A 24,445-nucleotide genomic window follows, 5' to 3' on the forward strand; every position below is an offset into this window, starting at 1 on the left:
TGTTCTGTACTCAGGTTATCTTGCATTTTTTGGTGCTTCGAAACCACCTTTCAAAATATCTTTGAGGCACTTTCACCTCCTTGTACATCAGCCAGGAGCTTTCCAGCTCACAGGTTCACTGTGGGGCAAGACCTGTTGCTCCATAGCCAGCCCAAACCAAAGTAGGCTAGGGTCAAGCACGTCTGTTAAGCAGCTTACATGTAGTCTTGCATATTTTCCCTTTCTTCCAGTGTCTTTATACTGTAAGTTTCAGCACCAGTTTAGACTAACATTTTGAATTTTAAGTCGTGAATCTGAGATTTTGTTGTAAATTGAAGAACCTAACTTGTGAGTGGCTTGGACTTTGATAAACTAGTTAAAAAAGAGTTAACAAGTGGGTTGAGATTCCCTCTTGTGGCTACACTATGTAACTAAACACATTCAGTAAAACAGCTGAGCTTAATCCTAAATTTTTCCTTGGAGGAATATCTCCTCTGTGACTTCCCTTAAGATTGCTTGGAATCTGCTGGTTTTGAAGGCCCCAGTAGTTCTGCTACAGGCATGTCCTGGAAGTTATAGTTGGTGATCAGTTACAGTTCATATTTACTTTACATGAAAAATAAAAAAAACCAAACTAAGAGAGACTAAACAGATTAATGGTGACGAGGAGCAGCAAATAGTAAAGAGTAGGAAAATTTTTTCTCCTTCTGGCACTTGGAAAAAAGTCCCACTTACCTTGCTGAGTCATTTGGTCTCAGGGCTCCTCTCTGCCAACTCCCTTCACTCAAGGAGGCAACGTGGTATGAATTAACAAACCGTTGATCATTTCTGTATTGATTAATACTATCTACCTTTATTGTTTTCAGTTTCATATTTGTTGTGGTAGAAAGATGTTTGGGTTTTTAATGACGTTTTAAAAATCCTGCACCCTGAATGACTTCTATCATTAACAGTTTATAATAGTCAACACAATGTCATATTTGGACGTGTCCCTCCAGGGGGGAGGTCTGCCATTTAGGGGTGCTGCATGTACACGACTGGGGTGCTTACTGTCAGTGCAGGAGCCCACAGTTACCTGGTAGGGGGTAAAGTGCTGACAGTGGAACAATTGGCACCCTAAGCCACTTATAACTAGAAATACTTCACAAATCTTGTGTGCACAGAGGTTAGGCAGTGTTATAGGCGATAATGCAATGATTGTAGTTGAAAAAATCAAAGAATTAGTGTTGAAAAAGCTGAAAGAATTGTAGTTAAAGAATTGAAAAATCCAGCTGACAGCAGTTACAAATGAACTCCAGCTGAAGGTTAAAAGCTTCTTGAAAACATAATACTTACTGGAGTTTGAATGTAAACAGAAAAAAAAAAGTGTGATTTTTCCTTTTATTAATCATTAAGCTTCAAGGAAAATTATTACATCAATAACGACTTTCCTCGTTTACTTGTAATACAAGTGGTAAAGTGGAAGTCCACTTTGGAAGTGATGCTTAGCTGAAAGCATGCTAAGTTTGTTTGCACTATGGGGAAATTGTGTCAAGATGTCACAAGATAATTTGTCTTAATACATAAAAAACTTAAATATGAAAGTTAAGGGATTGTAATTGCTCATCTGGAAGAAATTTTTGTAGAAAAATAGCTACAGTATGTAGAATATTCTTACAAGTAAATAATAATATTAAAATAAAGAAGATGGAGTAGTTAATACTGTGGAGATGGTATGTTTTTCTCTACATTATTTATTTCTATAACCCAACACTTTACTATATAATTTTGGTTAATCAAGAGGAAAATCAACATATGTTCTTAATCAATATTAGTAAGCAGATTTATTTTTTTTTGTTAGTATACAAGACTTCACCCCTTGTGAATATTGTGGATAATTTTTCATGGATCAAAATGATCTTATAGCATGAACTATTTTTATCTTTTTGAGAACACATTCAAAGAATAACATTTCTCTCAATTCACAGAATATTTAAAAATGTACTGCAGCCTGAAAGGAGAGGCAAAATCAGAATCATGTTGTGGATCCCAGGAACAGAAGTTACTGCAAAAAGTCCTGAAATAAGCCTTGTGTTTTTTCTTGGTAAGTTGTTGATCCAATATCCTAAAATACTCCTCATTACGTCAGCTTGGTATTACATGTTTTCATTTTCTGAATCACTTGATTCTAATATGTTTATTCAAAGTAAAGATTTACTATACATTATTAAATCCATGTGTCCTCTAATTTAATAATTACATTTTTATGATCAGCAGCATGATGTCAGTAGTCAGTATTTAACATTGACAACTTTATTATTTTAACATAATATGGTATATATGGTTTTCCTTACTCCATTGGGATACAAGCTGAAAGCTCTGTGTCAGCCTTTGAAGGATGAAGAGACTAAGGATGATGTTTAAAAGCTAAAGGAAGTATTAGTAATTGTTTATCTTTACAAGTGGATTACAGAAAGCAGTTTTAATGGTGCTTTATTTTAAGGCTGTTTAATATGGTGAATAAAAGGTGAGTGTGTATGAGCATTATTAAAATTCATGCTCTTGCTATCGTTTTTGGGGTAGACTTAATGTGTTTGGCTGTGGAAATGTAAGTGGCATTGAGTGACTCTGAGGAACTGACTTTTTTCTTTTTGATGTATCGGAGTGCGTGATGTAAAACCAAGGGCAAGATTGTACCGGTGAAATCTTCTATTACATCATTTTGCTTTGATGAGAGGTAAACAGGCTGCTTAGTAAGCTGTGGCTTTGGGGCACGCTGAAAGAGCCCCGTTCCCTCCCAACACGTCAGCTGGTATTGGCAGGGTGAACATTTTTAGTAGGTTTAGGTTACTTGGTTTTATAAAAGGTAACGATGGTATGTAACTTTTTGGCAAGAGTTCATGGTGTCCAAGATGGGTCTGCTTTTTTCTTGTTGGAATAGAAGATAGTCAAATGGTATTTTGGGTCCTGTAATAAATGTTATCTTGGTACCTTCAGTTTATTATGTATGTCTTCTAAAAAGATTACTGTTGTGTATAGATTATAGAGTGAATGGCCAGATGATAAAATGAAAGGATTTGATTCTTAGCTGTTACATGCCATGAAGTTGTGTGAAGAAAATTAACTGACTAGTGAAGTCATATTTAGACCTTAAGTGGGGATATTTAAAACCATTGGACCTCTGATCAGCTTTGTTTGTGTTTGACTATGAATTTTATTTTTTTGTTTGCCTTTCTTTCTTCAGCCTTTTATATAGAGAAATATATGTCACAGCACTGTGATTAACAGCTGAGTTATTTACGCTATAGCAAGGATTAAGGGTGATTTTGTTCTTAGTAGTGAAAAATTGTGTTTCTTCAGAATTGCAGCACTGATTTGATGGATATTAAATGTATTTTCTGAAAATATTCATTGACATCTGTAAATTTATAATTTAATGTGTATCTTATGTCATCAGAGGAGATTCTCTTTGTACTTTGAATATAGCCATAAGTCAGTGCAATCTCAAATATATATTATATTTAAAGATACTTCTGAGGCTTATTATTGAACTTTGGCTTTATTATAGCTGGGAACACTTTTCACGTGACTGTACATTGAAATTCTATCCTTCGGTTAATTTATCAAAAATCTTCACACCTAGTTGACTGGCAGGCTTTCACATAGGTGCATATAGTCTGTTTTTTTAAGGACTGGTAGACAAGCGTTGTTTCTTTTCAATATTCCTCATTCTTCCGGCCTCCTGCGATTCTCTTTTGTGCTGTGAGACATTAATAACTCACCTTTCATCACTTAGATTTTTTCAAGTCACAAAGGATTTTTAAATTTCTGAGACTCCCCAAAAGAATGTCAAATGCAACAACTACTACAGAGTACTCTGGTACTGTAAAAATTTTGGTTCTGTACAAGTGAAAAGCCTTGAAACAGGCATCTTTTCAGATGTCAGGAAGTGAAATTGCTCTCTTCCAGACACTGATGATCTTCAGGGGATCTCTGTTTCAGCTCTGCAGGTCTGTGGAGTCTCTCAGGAGTCATTTTAGAGAAAGAAGACAGACTGAAAAGTGATGGGATAGCTGATAAAAGGGTCAGGCTGCATCACAGAAAGCAAAAACGGAATTAGAATAGAGAGCAGATCAGTAGATTTAAGGATGAAAAGCTAAATTCCATGATAAAGGAGATAATGGAGGCATCTGGGAGAAGAGTAAATACAGAGATGTGATATTAGGGTGAAAATGATGACAATATAAAACAGAAATTAAATTAGACCAAATTAAATCAAATGAAGGGTGTTTAAAGAAATCACCTGAAAACTGGGAGAAGGAAGCTAAAGGAAGGTGGTACCATGTTAGGCATCAAAATGAGCTGTAGAAACCTAGGTAAATAAATTTATCCTTTAAAATAAAGGAATTAAACTACTTAAAAACCTGAATGTACTGCGCATAACACTCTGAAAAATGAAAAACAGCACACAGTTCAGTTTGCCTGTTTTCTTGAACTAGTTATAAAACATAATCATGTTTTCTTGAACCAGTGACCTCATGGCTTATGATTTCCTGTAAGCTCTTTGCTTAATGCTATCATGTTTACAATTCATTCCAAGAAGGATGACCTCTTTTGTTATATATTGCATATATTCTTCTAAGTTCTGTGTAGCTGCAGTTTTTTCCCCTTGTCAGTTTGTTCTTTTTGTCTTCTAAATATAGCTTTTATTCCCTTGAACATACGTTACTGGCCTGACATACTGTCAATAGTAAGAAATATATTGGTACATAAAGAAAACATCAAGACTTAGAAAACCACTAATGTTTCCCAGGTTAATTGTGTGTGAGAGAGCGCGAGCAAAATATAGTAGCTAGTCTAAAGGAATATTTTTAGGAATCCATTTTTTCTTTGTATTCTGAATAACCCTGCAGTAAATGTTCTTGGCTTCAGATACAGCGTCCTTTTATTTTTCTGTATTAAGCCATTGATTTTTTTGCTGCTGGTGAACATTCTTGTGTTATTTAATAAGCCTTCTTTGCACAACTAATGTGATTTCTTTGAATTTAATCAATCCATATTAAAAGTTCACCAATCAAATATATTTTCACTTTCTCATTTGTAGCCCTATTTTAGAGATGATACCTAAACTTTATTAATGGATTATTTGTTAGCTATTAGAACAACTGCTTGCACGGGCAAACCTGTTAAGTGTTTGAAGTCAATGCCTCAGTCTTTCTCTATTGCTATGCTAGACTACTTAAGTACACAGAGTAGTCTGGACAACTTTACCCCAGGATGCGGTTTGCACTAGAGGTGTATCTGCTCAGTGTAAGGCTGAATATACCTTAACTAAAAACTGCAGATGAAGACCTGACACCATGAATGCTTTTTGACAATTAATAATGTCAGCAGATGTTTCTGAACATTGTTAATCATTTGAATGTTGATACTGATAGGTCTAGAAGGCAGCTTTGAAGTGAGATAGAGGTCTCCTGAAACTAAGTGGTAATATAGTTTTATTCCATATCAGAGTGTAAGACGTTCTATGGGAATGTTATAAAAAGTGTGATTCTCAGAGGTCTAATTAAGCTCGCAGGTAGAACTGTTTTCTCTGAAGTCAGTTCTTTACTGGTTGAAATGGAAACAACACTTTGAAAAATCTCAAGAAGGATGTTAATAAATTAAGTTTACAAAGACATTTCAGCTTGGGACAACCTTTTGTGAAAAAGAATCATGCCAAATGTCACTTCGCTGCCTTCTTTAAATTAGGGCTGCTGTGTGCAGTAGAGAAGGTTTGATAACAGCCATCAGAATTAGAAGCATCACATTTACATTCGGATATCTAGAGCCTGAGAGGCTAATGTGAACTGTGTATCTCCTCTAGTAACCATCCATGAATCAGCATGCTCTCTAATTGAAGTAAATTTAAGAAGCTGCTTCCATCAGTTCTGATGAAGTTTTGGCTTCATTTTCCCAATTTGTGATTGTGTTAGTGTGTGCCTGTATGTGAGGGTGTATTTCTGACTTTTGAGAGTTTGAGGATAAATTGGAGGGATTTTTGTTCATGAAAGTCTGAGACAGAATTTATTCAATCTTCTCAAAGAGAAATTTGAAGAAAACACATTATTTCAGTTATGTTCTTTTTTAAAAAATAGCAAAGAAATACTTTGAACAGGATATCCAGATGTTTGTGAAACATGCTGGCATTTTTTCCCCGTGAATGACTCTGGAATTGGGTAGGTCCCTAGATGCCTCATTCAACTAATCATGTATATTCTTCTTTGTGATGAAATTACATCAAATGTCAGTGCTATTCTTCTGTTCAAGTATTAGCTAGGGCTATTGGCAAAGGTGCAGGGGGTGAGCCTTCCTCTGAAATAGCATTGAAACACATTTAGTTCTCGTGGATGGGGTTGGATAAGGAGCTTTGGAGGCAGAAATCCTCTGCTTATCCAGAGAGCTCACAGCGGAAGCAGTCTAAGCATCTGATGGTCCATATACAATTTTGATCTGGAGAGCTCAGTAAAAGTGATAGTTCATTTGGATTCACCTTTGTGCTCAGTCAGCAGGTAGTGTTTATAAGGAAATTTTTGAGATTTCACATTCAATTAGGACCAGAAGTCTGCAAGGGCATATCTCCCTCCCTGAACATGTTGTGAAGATTATAAGCATTTTCAATACCTCAGGATTTTTACTTCCCCATTGCATTTAACTGAAATTTGCAAATGGATTTACAAGTCATTGAAGTTATGCAGTTTCAATGCACAAATCTCATTTCCTTAGGAGATCTAGCTAAGAAATAAATTTGCTTATACCTTAAGAGGAAAAAGTTAAATGAGAAAAAGATTCCCTTTTGTAACAGTTTAATAGAAAGTACCAAGCAAGCCTGATTAATTTAAATGACAGTAGAAATTACGGTTGCTGCAACAAATACTGTTTCTCATGTAAAGCCTCATTTGTTTAAAGCTATCCAAAGGTTTGTACAAATTCAGAAGCACAAATTGCTTTATTCAGAAATATAAAAACATCCACCATATTATTCAACGTATTGTGCAGGTACACAGGGGAATAAGCCAAAGAACAATTGGAAAGAGCTGTATAGTTCTGTATTGGGGTACTGGACTTTAATCCAAGAAAGGACACCTCATTCATTGGGCTTTGTATATTAGATGATAATAGTCATTGGGAGATTTCTTTTAGGCAGTCCAGAAATGATTTTAGGAATATCAGTAAGGCTCATTTGGTGAATTTTTATTTTAAATATGATTAAGGATTACTTCTAAGAAAATTTTCCCCCTGATAATGACACCCAAAATGGAAAGTTAAAGTGAAATATGATTATTCCAATTCCTGTACCCGTAAAGACTGTAGCCAAATTATCCCTTTTCTAAGAATTTCTGCAGATTTCTGATGGAAGTGCTGATCCTTAAAATACTGGGTTTCTAGAAGACTGTTGTGACCATCAATATGACTTTTTTTTTTTTTTTTCCCCTTGAATGGTAACAAGCAGCATAATTCTGTTGATGAAAGACCATTATAATAGAAGAAACCTGTCTTTAACAACAGTCCCAGTCTCTGACAAAAGAGATGAAACTATCTAAGGACAACACGTTTCTATTGAGTCACATATGGAAGTCCAGTTAACTTTGATAACTGGGAACAGGGATCTAGAGCAGCTGGGAAATGTTAGTAAAAAGCCACTAATGGTGCTGCTTTTAACTCCACATCTCTGGCTGTGAATGCAGAGCAGGACACATGCCAGGCGGAAAGTGCCTGTGTGATTTTTGCTAGACAGTGGCTGTGTGCTTTGTTATTAGATTACTGAATCTCTGGCCATTTGCATTGATTTTTCAAAGTGAAGACCAATCTCTAAACTTAGAATAGTTGAATGGGCTCTGAACCTGAAAACTGCTGACTGCTTCTCTTTTGTAAATACTATATCTTTTCTTTGGGCTTTTAAAAAATCCCCTTAGTTTTGCCCATATGTTTTCTGAATCTCCCTAAAATGTTTATAGAGCTTTGCATGCTTGTCTCTTTTGCTTCTGCAGTGACATTTTTGGCCTGGGATTGAGCTTTTAAAGAATACTCTTTTGAAAGACTAAGCACTGGTGTCTTACCAAGATTTTTAAATTGAAAATCTCTTCATCAGATATGCGTACCTCCTTAAAAAATATATTTATATGGCAGAACAATTACTACAAAATTATATTGGTAGAATATACTTTACATGTATGACTAGTTTGTATGCACTTGAAATTTAAATTCAGTTTCTCCTTCCCCATATGTTCCCCGTTGTGGCTTGTTACTGGCAGTGAATATCTGTAATAACCTGAAAGGCATCTGATTCCTTCAGTTTATTAACTTGAAGCCAATATATTTTAGCATAGCTATGTCTCATATATTTTCAGTCTTCAAAAGTATTAGTTATGTCCTATAGGAATGGTTAAACTTTCTGTTTGCATGCTGCTTAGCTTTCTTAATGTTTGGGGAAAAAAACATTTAAACCTGTGTTTCTGGTATAAACTGTGAAAATAACCTGATATTAAAATAACACTGAGTTGGAGAGCTAAAGTGGCAGAAGGTAAAGATCCAGGAGGAATCTTATTATTGATCTTTTTGTAAGGTAGAAAGAGAGAAACCTCATCAGTTTCTTCTGGGAGAAATAGCTGGACTCCAGAGTTGCTTTGAACATGGCAAAAAGAATGTTGCAAGACTATTTAAATATTGTGTGAAACCCAAACAGTCTTTTCATTATGGCTTCTATTATAATTTTAAGGATTTCTAAAGGGTTTGTGCTTTCATGAGTCTTTCAGGTTGGGAAAGTTTTAACCCCGTGATTGCTTATAGTTATCTCCTTGAATGAAGCACCACCTTGCATGACCGTTTCAAGCCTGGGGAAAGGTCAGGCCAGCTGAATGTGTGTTCTGTGTGAAAGGATTAACTACCAAAATTAAAGAGCGTGAATGCATGCCAGATCTCTTGTCTGCCGATCCTTGCAAACTTGAGTTTAGGCTCCAAAAATGAAATTGGGATTTTTCCACTGGAGGCCCACCTGTAAATGAAAACAAGCTGTCAAGTAGCCCTGCACTAAACCAGTTGCCTTCGCTTAGCTTGGCATATGTATAAAAGGCTGTTCTTTCCTTTGCATCATCCTTAGAACTACTTTTTTAAAATCTATCTAATCTCACCCTCCTGTACCTATGTTTGATTGGAAATGCCACTAGGCATTTTCTAAAAATAAATAACAAATACTTACTGATATGACTGAATAGCCAATGGAAACCATTATGGTGAGTAAGAGGCACCCTTTCTTCACCATCTTCTTAGCGTAACATAGGTATATATTGTCATATAACCATGCTTTGCTTTTGTGAGTTATCAGTAATTAAATACTCATGGACTTCTGTTGCTAGAAGAATGAATTAAGGAAAAATAGTAACATTGTTAAATATAAAGGAGAATTATATTTTTATATTTTAAAAAAGCTCTGATTTTTCTTAAGTGGATTGCAAAATTCTTAAGAATAATAAAGTTTTTTAAAGTTCTTCAACATTTGGTAAGGTATATTCATTATTCATAGAGGTAAAATGAATAAGTAATACTGAATGAGAGCAGATAGTTGTATTTTGCTTGTAAAAGACTATGTTAATGGGCACTGCTGTTAGCACACATCATGAAAACAAGCCTGTGCTGAATTAAAGCAGACTCAAAAGTCTTTGACTTATTTATTGGAGGGTTAGGACTTTTTTACTTTCTTGGTTTGTTTTTTTTCCTCAAGTCTTGTCATCAAGGCAACTGGGTCAATAGAACAAAGATTAGTATTTTGTTCTAATCTGGTATGTGATACCAATTTCATTATTTCCATCTCTCTAGTATACTTTGCTGTAAAGGAAGGATCCCCTAATCTTTGCTTTTCCAGTATTTTAATTTGTATTTGGTGAAGAATCCCAGGAAACAATGCAGTGTAAGCTTGGGAGGAGCCCTTTGGCTCTATTGAAAGATCTACATTTGTTTCCATTAATATCATTTTAACTTGGAGAACTAAGTGAATTTTAGAAAGTGAAATTATTTTGATCACTGGAAATGTTCTTTTAAGTTACAAATGCTTGAAATTATTTCTACATTATTGGCACCGTTCTGGACATTATCTGTAAAACAAAGTCAGGAAGGGGAGGAATTCATCTGATGAAGAGGAGGCAGTTTTAGCTGACTGCCAGGTGCCCGGCTGCCAGCCCGGGTGGGAGAGGACCCCACAGATCCCCAGTCATACCTTGTAGGCCACTGAGATACCTACGGTGGGAGTAAGGGTGGCTGCAGCACTTGCGTTTGAGAAAATAATGTCAATTGATAGTAGAAAAAAAAGCTGTGTTGTGAAACTAGTAAGAGGATGGAAGGAAAGGCACTATTATGCATGGACTCGGTGTAATTCAATAATGCTTTAGAAGTCTGGGCCACCAACTATAATCATTTGTTCGTGTTTGACAGGACTAAAACTTACATAGTAAGTGTTACTGGCATGGCTGTTACTGGTATTCACAAGCTCCGAACTTTAAAACAGTAAAATAAATGAAGGATACAATAGGGTAAAAGTAACAAAGCACAGTTCTGTCTGTTCGCTACTCCTTGCCATAATAAAGCAGATGAGGAGGAGAAAATAGTGAATTACTTTGTACAGACTAACGTAGTTTCCCTAATTTTTTCCTTTGTGTGTTTTGTGTTCTGATAGTACTACCTAACGAATGCCACTTCAGTGTCTATCGAATGCCACATTTTAGTTGGGATAATTTACTACCTTCTAATCCAGTCGCTGCTCTTGCATTCCAAGTATCATGAGAGATTTTTCTACTGTATTAAATCAAAATGGATGAGAGTTTGAACTTATATTCTTTCCTTTGCTCAACTTGAAGTTGTAATGACTGTTTAGGGAAAGCACATTTGAAACAAGTGTGAAAAATAGCTCAGTTTAAAGCAGCAAAGTGAATTTGGGTTAGCTTGTTTAGGAGCAGTTGAATCAGCACACAGGGATAAAATTGTCTCAAATTCATACGTGTGATGGTGGGAAAGTGCCTGCATTCTTTACATCCTTCCTGTAGTACTATATACTACTTGCAGCTTTTAACAAATACTTAGCAATATTTTTACTAATAAGTTGGGTCCATGAAGGTGATGGGAAAACCACTGTTTTGAAACAAATGAAAGATTTCTGAATGTTTATGTTAGGATGATTTAACGCTGGGGACAAATTTTACCCTCATTTGCCATTGTGTTCCCTGCTGATTAAGCTGTTGCATGGGCTTTAATCGGTTTGTGTTTTGTTTCTAATAAGCATCAAACTACTCTTTGCTTTTGCACACCTGTTTTATCTCCTTTTTTCCCCACATGGCTGGTGGGTCGAGATGTCAGTAGTGTTGTAGTTAACTGACTACAACTTACTAGCCATCATTCCGTATAAATCTTCAAAGGCTATTGTGGCTTGATGGTTGGAGAAAAGATTGTTTGCTTCCAAAATCAGATGGCATACAAAAAATAGCACAAACAGGGCTATATGTTTCTTGGTGTTATGGCTTGGACGCTTCTTCACATTGTGGGAAGGGTCCTACTTCTGCAGTTGTCAGCTCTTACGATATTTCCCTGGACTGTTTGGTTCTGCCCCCCAAAGTAACAGTGACAGCAATTGTGCTCTCTGAATTGAAGTCAGCAAGTGCAAAAACATTGCCAGCTTGACTACTGAGAACAAGAAATACAACCTGCTGCACTTCCTAGATCAGCCTACTGAGCACTTCACTTAGAACAAGTGCTCCACTGGAACAGTGTAAAGCAGGTAAAAACGTATGTTATTCACAATCATTATTCATGAAGTTATGCTGATTCTGCACACCGGTAGTTTAACCTGTGATAATGATGGCAATATTCAGTACAATCACAGGCCACTTGAGAGTTGAAATAAGAGGTTCATACTGTACTTGGCTCTTTTCTGCAATCTCCAGCCACTGGTTCCACTTGCAAGTTAGCACAGGTCAGGAGATGGAGAGGCTCCATGTGCAGCACAGAGTATGGGGGGGAAAGCCCACAAGAACAAGGGGAACAACTTTTTCAGGGTTAGGAAAATATCTGGAGTGGTGGAGTGGATGCCTACACATGAGGGATAGGCTTATTTGAACAAAAAAATAATTAAAATGCTGGCACTTAACATTTAAAAGGGTATAGAATTGGTTTTAAACCAAAGCAAATTTCTTACTGGCAGAATGGGGACTGTTCAAGGACACTGTACCAGAAAAACAGAACTAATGTACTTATAAAAATGTTTTGGGAAACAAAACCAGAAAGAAAGTGGCATTGTTACAGAGCAGAATAAGACAACTGTAAGAAGCAGGAAAACATCCCCCCAAGAGGTGATTCTGTGTTCAGGTGGGAAATACACAATGACTGATTGACTGTGGCAGGTTAAGTGTAAAAGCACAAGAAGTGGAGGTGGATGGTGGGTTAAAAAGAGGAACATCTTGCAGACAGAATGAAGATGAATAATAAAGCTGCTTTTTTTTTTTTTTTTTTTTTTCATATACCTCAGAATCAGGAAGCTAGAGAGTAAGGCTGATAGATGATCAGATGTAGAAGGAGCACTCAGAGAAAATAAGCCCACAGCAGAAACTTAATCTTCGTTTTTACTTCTGTGCTTTTCACCCAGTGCAATCAGGCTGTGGAAGCCTTTGCAGTAAGATGACATAAATTCTGAAAGCTTACACAGCTCTCAAGAAGATCAAAGAAATTAATGGAAAAGGAACTTACTGAGGGCTAAATACAAAGCTGTCCTCTGTTTCAAAAGTTACCTGAGCTACACATCACGAGATGCTGGGAGTGCATCACAGTATATTATGCACATTTCTTACATATTTCCCTAAGCATCCTCTTGCTGCCTTGCTCTCCTCTCCCTTTCCTGAGTGCTGCAAAGCTACACTAAGTGACTCTGCTACGGCAACATCTCAGAATACTGGAACAGGGTCAGGATTTGAAGTGTCAGTGATAGCATGAAACAGGATACTGCGTACTCTTCTCACAAGCATGTCTTACGCAGCTGCTACAGTACTGCCAACGTGGCAGCCAGCGCTGTGGGACAGAGGGGTGCAACAGAAAGGTAGTAGCAACACCGGAAATGCAGCAGTTCAGAAAAGGGGGGTTGTTTTCAGACTCTCTGTCAGCCCCCAAAGCAAATGTACAATGTTCAGTTCTCAGTCAGTTTTCTAAAAAAACTGAAAAAAAACCATTGGGTTGGGTATAGACTCCAGGCTGGTCTGCCCATGGTTATCTTCTGTACTTGTAAATGTTGTGCCTTTCCTACCAACCTTTCACAGGTAGCTTCTGCTCGTTACCAGTGGGAAGAGAGGGCTTGCTGGCTGCCACGGGCTGGGTCACACGTCACCAGCCGTGTATGGAAAAGCTGCAGTTTCTCCTGCAATCATCTTTGCTCCGAATTGGGTTATGGCAGTGCTGTATATGGCCTAATGGAGCTAGAAAAGTGACATTGGTCTAGCTTATTGATAAATTAGTCAAATCTGGTATAAAACTTTATTCACCTTTTCCCACAGTATTTCCTGTTACTTTGTCTATCAGACTGCAAAGAAGTTTGCGTGCTTCACTCTTTTCAGGACAGACTGCATAACAGCTATCTGATTGCTGTTTCCCAGAATTTACCTGTGCGTTAGTCATCTTAGGCTACTGTAGAAGACGTTACAAAGACTGAGTAAACTGCTTCTATATATGACTGAAATAATACTGCCTTTATTTCCAAATAAATGTTGTACTGCTCAATGCTAGGGTTATTCTTCTTGGGAATTTTGTATATAGATAATCTAAACTTAAAATGTGATACCTATTCCCTTACTCTCTGTTACTCATTACATTTGCTTATTACATCTCTTGTGTCTTAGATTACAAGGTTTGTAGAAGATAGGGACCAGAGCATGTCAGAGATGGTGGACCCTTTTCTGCTTTTTACATATTATACAGCAAAACATTTAGTTTTCCTATTTGTATCTTGGTAATGTACAGTGCAGAAGTGGAGAGGCTATTGAACTCTTACTATCGCTTTCTGCTTTCAGTTCTAAACACTCCAGGTGGTTGCTTGTCTCATTTTGTGGCCCTGTAGCATCACTCGGGCTGCTCTGTGACCTAATTTGCTTATCAGTGGGTGAGATACTGTGAGCACTTTCCTTGGGACCAGGAGACTTCAGCTTCATGATTACAGGCGTAGATAACACCAGTGTAGAGAGAGAGACTGTGCCTGGGCAGCAGAGGTGCTTTTCACCAGTGGGCTGGTAGCACTCTCTTACAAGAAGGAAGAGATGAATAACAGAAATAACTGGGCCAGGGTTTGGAGAGCATATTTCCTTGTCTTTTAGGCAGGGAAACCTCTCATGTCAGGGATCCAAGAGCACTGTATGGTCAGCAGTCATGGGACTGGGGCCGACTTAACCTGGATTTTAGTTTCAGGAATAGAAACTTTGTGTTGGGTGTTATGTCCCTGGAAGATGGATAGGATGCAAGGGTTGGCCTGGAAGAGATGTACAACATTCAGACCAAAATCTATGGGGCAGGTGGGGTTTGTGACGTTCTAGAGGGCTGAATAGAAACTAAATGAATACACTTGGATACTTTAAAAATTTCCTCTAGGGCAAGAAAAATATAAAGTGTTTTAAAAGAACTATTTTTTATCTTGTGTATTCATTTGCATTTTTCAGCTAGTTTACAGTTAATTATGGGTATGCTTAAGTTGTTGTCTTGATCTAGTACTGATGAAAATCTCTTCTAGGCAGAAATAAAAGAAGAAAGATTGGTACTCTTGGTGGTTGTCCAATTTCAACATGCAGAAGGTGACTCTTAAGTCACCAGCAAATCTTGCCAACCCCAGGCCCTTGATTTGATGTGGGTGTTACAGGGATTTTTCTTTGAAGGTTTAAACTAAAAACTGGTGATTAATTTTGTTTGATTATTAATTTTGAAGCAAGCAGGTTATGGAATTGAACTCTGTGGCTTCTTGGGCATGATGCGTTTGTAGCTGACCACTCATCACAGAATATTTTTAACATTTTGAAAAATGGGAATGAAAAAGGTTTAAGGTAACACATGATATTTGTTGAATGAAACGTACCCTCTTGCTACCTTTTGGCTGATGAGATTGTAATTCTTCCCCAACTTTGTGCCGATCCAACTAAAATGATTTCAGCAGCACTGCATCAATCTTCTGTCAATGTTAACTACTTACAAATTCTAAAACACATTTTCAAAGATATTCTCAATTGTCTTTTTATAATTGCCTTGCAATTGGGAGATGGCAATACTTGAAATGTTAATACTAATCAATTTTTTATTAGGCAGGCCTTTTCTGAAGTTTGTTTTGTGTCTATACTATCACAGGTAGAAGGCTGGGAACTGTAAGTGAAACTGCTGTTGGGCTTTTTCCTAGTGTTTTCCTTGATTGTTGTAGGAAAGGGACTAAATGAGGAAATCATACAATTTAAATCTATTCATTTGATAGTTGCCCTTTGATATTTATGCTGCGTAAGCAGGAGACAACAGTTTTAAGGAAATTACTTGGAATGGTTTTATAGTTATGTTTGTACGTTCCCAAGACTAAAGATGAGGTTTGAATACCTATTTAATTTGTTCAGGGTACCTAACTGTATGAAATGTGTAGTGGAAATACTCAATTCTGAGTGACTGCAATACTTAATCCAATATGAGTGTCCTGCATCCCCTGGCAATGCAAGGAAATAATATTATGTCCATGTCACAAATAGCGTATTGAAGTGCAGAAGTACCTGAGGCACAAACATTCAAAGTTATTTTAGATATCTGTGTGGGGCAGGAAATTTCCTGCATTGTACAGGTCATGTTGGCCAGGTAGGTTTGAGCTAGAGCCACTGACCAGGGAGCCTGTAGATATTCTTCTTGTTTTGTTCAAGTTAATACTGGAGGTTCACTGATGCACGTCTGCAGGTCGAGAAGTGCCTTGACACCAGTCAATTCTTATGTATTCACCTACTGGTAATTTCTTTATAAAATCCTTGTCTCATACGGTCTTCTACACCTCAGTAACTGCAAACTGATAAGAAAAAGTTGTCTCGACTAAAACTATTCTTTTAACTCGGCTGTTATTTACTATCTTATTTGAGCTCTGGTTACTGTCTGAGTGATCGTTGATGGTTTGTTTCATACAGTATCAAAAGGATTAATATGAATCACTGCCAAAGGTGGTTCAGCCTAGCCTGTCTCGGCACAGAAAGGGGCATTCATGAAATCAGGTCTGGTTAATGCAGTTATAGGAATTGTTCTTGTTGCCTCTCAGGCATGAATTTTTGCAGGTCTTTCTACCATACTATTCAGTCTCCAAAGATGTGAACAGGAGGGAGCCTGAGCATCAGGAGGCTGGCTTTGCACTGCTGAAGGCACTTGGTGGCTTCCAGGCATGGTCAGAGGGGCACCCTAACGATTACTAATGTGGATGGATACCAAACTGGTTGGCAAACTTGGGCATAAAGAAGACTTACAAGATTAAACCTTCACTTGACTATGTTGGAATGCGTGGTGATAAATGCTCAAGATGGAGGTCCTGAGTGACAGAACTGTTCACCTATGCTAACCATGGGCATAAATTATGTATTTTCAAATTAATGTTTAATAAATGCCACTATTAATTATGAACTTCAAAACCATAGCTAAAAAAAAAGTCATTTCATCATCTTAATGTCTCTTTGAAGGGAGTACTTTATGAATGTTTGCTACGGAATGGAATTTCTTAACAAAATAATTTTTTCACCACCCATAGCCTTGATACTGAATGTATGTAGGTCTGTGTACCTTAAGCAGGCCCCCTGTCCGGAGTAATTTATCATTTTGAAGTTCCCTGCCTGGAAGTGAGATTATTTCTGTTTATAATTATATACAGATAACCAAATAATCCTCTACTTATTTTATCTGTTTCAAATCTGTCTAGCTTCAAATCCAGTCTGTGTTTACCTTCTCTCCTCTAGCTGCTCCTTCCACACCACTGCAGAGTCCTTGTCAAGGACAAGCACACCTTGTCAACGTGTGCTACCTCGGGTGACCTGCCTTCTCCTTGGACCACCCTGTCTTCTCTCTACCTGTCTCCTCGCTTCCCTTGGTGATTTATCCCCCATGCTCTCTCAGTCCCAGCCTCAGCTTGGTTTTATCCCTTGCCTTTGCATATTAGTTGGGCTGCTCCCACCCACCCTTCCTCTTGCCTCTCTTTGCAGAGGTCTGCTTCAGTGCTGGGCAGGTGTGAGAGAAGTTTCTGGGAAGGTTCTGCACCCACTGCAGGAATCTCCTTGTTGTGGGGAAAGCAGGGAGAAGTTAGTGCTAACAAGCCTCCTGTAAACTCCAGGATGACTGTACAACCCCTAGCTGCAACTTCATCTCCGATGGAACAGTTGGAACCCTGGAAGATGGCGTGTCTTGCTCCGTGTAACCCGATTGTGATTTAATCGTATGATTAGAAGTGACAAACTTCTAATCATACAGTTCTGATATGTGCAATGGCACCTGATACTTTGGTTTTGTTTGGCTTTTCTAATGGGAGAAGGGTAATCTTAAACATCTTGGACTGCCACAGAAGAACCATCTGTGACTCCATCTAGGTTTTCTAATACTTTCCAGACTACAGATCATTTTTGTTGGAGGAGTTCTATACTGAAGAAACTGCACAGCATTCATTTTACACCTAACACTGATTTCATGAAGTAAGGAGGAGCTATACTGGTAACAAATACCAAACAGCTCATGTTCAATGAGAAGTTTTATCTGACAAAGTTTAGGCCAGAGAAGAATACTTTTTTTTTTTTTTTAATTGAAAGAAGGTGTAAGTGGAAGAACTTAAAATTTTGTTTTTATTCCTTCTTTTGCTAAAGTAAATCATGAAAAAGCGAAGGCAAGACATGCAGTTACAACTATATAACTGTGGCTTATTAACAAGCAACCAGAGGGAGGTCTTGCCTGTTGCTGAATATTTTATACTTTTAAAATGTATTATGTATTTGACTTCTTGCTCCATAAGGAGTTTGACAGATGGCTGTGTTTGCATCGGGGGAATACGCTGGTATTAAATTAGTCTAAATACAGTACAATGACTTGGGATTTCTTTAAATTTGCCTGTATCTTAAGTTCAAGAAAAACATTCTGCTATTTGAGATGTTTGTGTTTGGGTCACAAGATGTTATTCATAAAGTTGCAAGTAATTTTTCTGATTGCATAAACCAGTCTGTAGCCCTGGAGAAGCACTACCATGTATGCTCTTATTGCGGTGTTGTAGGAAGAAGTGGTTTTTTGCAAGGGGAGTTTTCTTCTTTACTTGTCTACCAAGGACCAGCTCTTGAGACAGATATTCAGACTTTGCTGAGCAGTTACAATCTCAGTGCAGCTTTCTGTGTTGCTTTATCACTGATCTGTTCCTGATCTGGTGATGTTACCTGGAGAGGACAGTAATGAACGGTAATGAACGGAGAACACTCCTGCTGCCTGGCTCCAGTTCATTCAGGCACTCTGGTGTGTGTCCATCTCATGTATGAAAAGCCCTATAGAAATTAGCTGTGTGTTTGGAGTGCTTTGCAGTGCGGAGTCCAAAGGCTGACAGAACTTAAGGGATCAGCACAGGTGTGATAGCAGGGTATGTGCTTACAGAGATCCAAAATCTAGAAACCCCTTTTTCACCCAGATTTAAGTTAAGGTTGTGAGGAGTCTCACGGACCGCTGTGAAACTTCTAGACATGTGTACTGTGCCTAAGCTCAGTTGGTTGTTTTGGCTTTTTAGCAAGGGCTTTATTTCTGGGCAGTGTTTGAAAGCCTAAGTGCAGGAGGAAATGCCCAACTTCATCCCTGGGAAATGTTGTGTTGTGGATTTAATTTTTCCTTTGTTTTACCTTTCTGAGGAATGTAGTTACAGAAATTGAAATGAATTTTCTTGTGCTGACCTTTGTTATGGAGTTACATAAATCATCCATCATGCAAATACCAAATACATTATGCTAAGTGTTTCAGGCTAATTGACAATGTTCCATTAATTTCCACTGCTGAAAGGGATCTGGAACATTTCTAATGTAGTTATTTCTCCTTCCAACTCATGCATCGCAACAGCCCTCTTAGTGTTGGTTTTGGTCCCTTCTCTTCCAATTTTAAGAAATATACATCACACAGTAGTAATTTCTGTTTTTATCTACCTGCCTACACTGGGGAATCTAGTTTTAGTCTGCTCGCAGCAGGACCTTGTATTATTTCCTCCATCACCCTACACTGATCTGTTGTCTTTTCAGTTTTCTATGTGTGGTAATTAAAGTAACAAAGATTGCATAATATCTGTTTATTTGCAGAAACCTACCAGGTATATGAGCATAGATAAAATTGTCTGTAAGTCTAACTTCTCCTCCTGACTGTAAAGAGAAAAAGGGAGAATGGAGTCCAAGCCACCTCTTCTAATTTTTGTAATTCTGAAATTTTGCTTTATCTGAAAATGACCAGTGGACAAAACACTGCAGTGCTGAAAGGAAAGGTACAGAGAAATTGCCTTGACATTTGGAGAGTAGGTTCCAAACCTTATGAGTGGTAACTGTGGAGGTAACATCTCAGGAGTGATGAATAGCTATAAAGGAGATCTTTATTTTTTTTTTTATTATTATTATTTTTGTACTAACATTTCTTTTGATGCTGCTTTGATGAAGACCACAAATTAGAAATATGTACTGGAAAAATGTTTTTTGTTTTTTCCTTCCTTTTTTGTAACGGTCCAAACAGCTGCCACAAAATTTGCAGACTTGGACACTGGTGTGTGATATCAACTCTTTGAAAAAGGCTGTGAAATCTTGATTAAGAACAGATAGTGTTCAGACTGGTTAGAGCATCTCCAAAGCAATTAAAATATGTAATCCTATTGCTGAGAAAGTTTAAATTAATAGCAGTTTGTTAATAAAGGCCATGTGCAAGTAGTTATCGTGTAAAGTGCTGGCAGATCCACATCAAGCTGAAGGTTTGGGAAAAATGAAAGCATACTTTCAAGTATTTTATTTTGCTAAAGCTGTTTTTTTGTGTTGTTTTGTTGCTCTTTGAGATACTAACAAAGAACATGGAATAAGTAGCAGATCCTGATTTTCCTTTCCCTGCCCCTGTTGAATCATGCCTTACCCTACAATGGTCACATTGAAATTATGTGAAATCACTTACAGAATAGTACAGTACTCTCAGGAAGCATTGTAAGAATGGGGTTAAGAAGCAGCTTATTAGCAGACGTAATAGCAGTGTGGAGTTTATTTTACTGCATGTAATGTATATCTCTGAAACATCTGCTATGGTAGACTGATTGGGCCAAAGTCTATAGCTTTAATCTTAGTCAACTATTATCACTAAATAATAACTAAATATTGAACAGATTCTCTATTTGAATGGTGTACAGCTATGTGACTTTACCTGCAGTCATCTCTATAAAGGAGGGTAATTCCTTTCCTAAGAATGGACAGCCATGTTTTCAAGGTCCAGTTAGAAGTGTTACGTTGGATAGTGCTTTACTTTGCAGTCGCAGGGCTGTCAGCGGTGTAGAGGTGAGCTATCAGAGGAAGACTGTCAAGACATTTTATTTAAACATTTGTCATCTTAAAATTACCTATTAAATGAAGGTGCTTGCAGGCCACTGCAAAAATGTATTTTCATTCTTTAATGATGCTTTCCAAAGACATTCTCATTAAATACTTTTAGACTTTCAAAACAGCATGGAGTTTATGGAACTTCAGGTAAACAAACTGAAAAGAGTATTTTGCAGCTTCTCTTGTATGAGGGAGGCTATGGGAGAAGATAAAGCAAACATGATCGGCAGAGCTTTTGTGCTCTTTCTCTACAAAACCCTTTTTAAAAAAAAAAATAAAAGCTGAGTGACTGAGTCACATTCAGTGTACTGGAAAGATAATTTAATCTCCTTTGCACTCAAACACATGGATCTGTTACAATAGGTACTTCAGTAGGCTTGGGGGCCGGGGTAAAGCCATACCCACTGGTCACTGGCAGCAGGGGAATAGCCTGGTTCCCAGAGTTCTCATCAGTGTTTTTCTTCTTCTGCAGCATTCAGGAGTTCAAGTATCTCTCTCTGCTGCAAGTGATTCCCCCCCAGAAAAATGGGGAAAATCTGTATCTTTCTGCAGATACTTAAGTAATACTTCCAGAAATAGTAAATTCTAGGTTCAGGTGACTAGGAGTTGTGCTTAAAATCAGCAGACACCACTGGTTTAATGTCTTCATCTGAGTACTGGTGAACTTTAGAAAGTTACTTTCATAAGTACCAATCCTCTATAAAATAAGAATATCGGGGTGGGGGATGAACAACAAGATCCATCTGTGTATAGTACAATAAGCACACGTGTATACATGTAAGTGTGCATGTGTAACGTAATACAAGCGTAATAGAAATAAGTAAACTTGTGCTCCTCGGATAAGCTGGCAAGAGTCCCTGCCTGATGGTACAAACCTCAAATACCCCATAATACTCCATATTTTTTCTGGTCCATTCAGGTTGGCATCAGTCCAGGAGTATCAGGGGCATTGCTGACATTGATGGTCCAACAGAGGAGTGTGCGTGATCTTGGGCCCTAACCTGAATTACAGTAATAAAGTATCTCAGCAAGAAGCTGCTGAGCCACAGTATCTGGTTCACTGCTGCTTAAAAAATAATTTCTTGTTATCACTTTATAGACCCTTCAGCAAGGGGGAGCCAGTGTCATATCAGAACCTGGAGCAGAGTCCTCACTGCAGGGTCTAGGTTTTGCCCCTCTACACCTTCAATGTAGATGCACTACCTTGAGGATTCAGCATATGACTCATCAAGCCTATCTGGCACAATTTAATCTTAGGACAATAAAGCTACTAAAGCATCTGCTGAGTGCTTCCATGAGCCCTGCCCAGAAGTTTCCTGAAGTTCAGAATCTGCTACTACATATTAATTTTCAACCACTGAACCACATGCAGGGTCAGGTCTTTAAGAATACACGGACGCTGCCCAATGTCCTTGGTAATTATTGTTGTGCTTCCAAAGAAGGATGCGAGTTTCATGGAGGCATGCATGTATAACAAATGTTGTGAGCAGGTGTCATGGACTGATAACATGTGACAAAACTTCAAACCTGTGGAATTGTAATCTCCCTTCTGGAAAATGGCTCAAGCTTGCTAAGCTTGACAACATATTTGGAATCTGGCACATTGTCCTACTTCTAGATGCCTAAGTTACCATAACCCTTTGGCAAAGCAGGAATATGCTGTGTATTATAATATGAGCATGTAAGACTATTCACTTTGCATTTCTATGCATGAAAGAAAAAACTTTCTTAAAAATTCTACACTCATCTACATGTGTTTCAGAACGTGCATGTGTAAATTATTCAGGAGACTATACTCTCTTTGGCCTCGGTCTTTAAAGATAAAGCCTTAATCTTCAGATAATGTTTGCTTCATCCTTTCGCCATCAAAACCTTGTATGTCTACAAACAGGCTCAAATCTGAGTACTGTGCCATTGCTGTCTTCCTTTGCATTCCTTGGGAATTCAGTCTGTCTCATGGTCTTCAGTAGTGAGAAAAGCTGTAAGGAAACGGATACAGAAAATCTCCAGCCAGCTGCTCTGCTCCTAGGGAAAGCAGGTTAAGCTCTGTTGGAGCCTTTTTATAATCATACAAGCAAAGGATAGAGCAGAGGAAACTACTTGCTACTTACTACCTCAAACAGATTTTGAAGCCTAATATAAAGCCTGCACAAGCAGAGTACAAACTGTGCCTTCTGCGGGAGGGACAGAAAGGGCTTGGTGATGTAATCAGGGTTACAAAAACCAACATGCTTTTCTTCATATGCATTCTTCTTCTTACACAGCTGCAGTTGCTCATCTCCCGCAAACCCTGTAATCATTGTCATAGCCTTGCAAGCATCAGATCAAGGCATCATCCACTAAGGATTAATGTCAAAAGCAATGTAATTGTGCGCTGCCCCGTCACCAGGCATTCCCACCACACTAACCACAATATGGGATTACGGGCATGCGTGCTTGCTGCCCAGCTGTTATCTGCGTTTAGTAACATTTTGCAGGTTTTCAGAAATGCTTGAGATTTCATGTCATTAGAAAGGGAATGTTAGTAGTAAAAACGTTCACAATTGTGAAAAGACAGTGTTAAAAACTGTAACTAAATATTCATGCCAGGGATGTTACTATCATTGGGGCTTTTAGGGGTACTGCCTGAATGGATGAAATGAATTCTATTTCCATTTAACTCAGTGGCCAAATTTACTTGCTTCAGTGGGAATAGGATTAAACTCTTTGATAACAGAATTTCCTGAGGAAGGAAAGTATAGCATGGTCATGGGCAAATCTAATAATTTTTCTGCTCTAATCATCTTATGCCTCAAAGAGGCACTTATACCCCAGGGGGGCTAATATTTACATAATTGTAATTTATTGGGTAAAGATTTTCCTTACGCAAAGAAACATCAAAGTGTTTGTCTTCATCGAGTTCCAGAACAATTTTAAACTTCACATAGAAATGAAAGGTAAAGGAAAATATTTCTTTGGAGCAATTAGAGAGAAATGGCACACAATATTTTGAATCATACAGGCTGTCTGAGTATTTTTAAATGGAATGCAATTAACGTTTTGTGATGAGCATTTATCAGTGCCGTCACTAGATACAGTGTACGTGGCTGTGGGGGTTTTGCATGAGCATCTCATTAAAATAATTGGTTATGTATTTGAGTAGGGTGTTTGTGCTAACTTTATAGGCAGAACAGTACTTATGAAAGAGATCTTTCCCTAGCATTTAACTTCTCTCTAAAGTATAATATTGGGTATTGTAATGTTGGTAATTCTATCAGAGAATATATGTTCAGGTGAAGTACCAATTGTTTATCAGTAACCTCAGACCGTAACTGCCCTGCCTTTTAGTATTTAAATGCAGGCTTGTTTATTTAATGCTTTCATCCATTTTGTGTTCAGATTCTTATGTCCTTTAGTTAGTCTCAGGCAAATTTAATTCAAGTAACTTAACCTACCAGTGCAGCTCTATGCTGCTTGTTGTATAATAATCTTGAGATGGTTTAAAGACATGAATTACTCAAGCTTAATTGATTAAGCTTCCTACAGAAGTAGGAAGTATTGTACTTTTTCTGCAGGCAAGAAAAAGCACAATGGAAGTTCAGGCTTAGGAAATGAAATGGGAAAGATCCTCAAATTCAACCACAGCATTCAGGGTATGTTACAACCATAGATCATGAATTTTCAAAATTTTCCAGGAGACGAGCAAGACCATGGAGAATGTCACAAGGACCTTGTGTTTTGTTATAATGAGGGGAAGGGAGGCTGTTGGCAGTATCTTTTATTAGACTAGTGATGCAGTTGAAGAAGGGTTAGCAGAGAGCTCATGCACCACAAGCACGTGACAGAAAGGATGGGGGAACAGTGTGAGGAGGAGTTAGGAACAGCTT

Source organism: Falco rusticolus, chromosome 10 (assembly GCF_015220075.1).
Source record: "Falco rusticolus isolate bFalRus1 chromosome 10, bFalRus1.pri, whole genome shotgun sequence".
Lineage (NCBI taxonomy): Eukaryota > Metazoa > Chordata > Aves > Falconiformes > Falconidae > Falco > Falco rusticolus.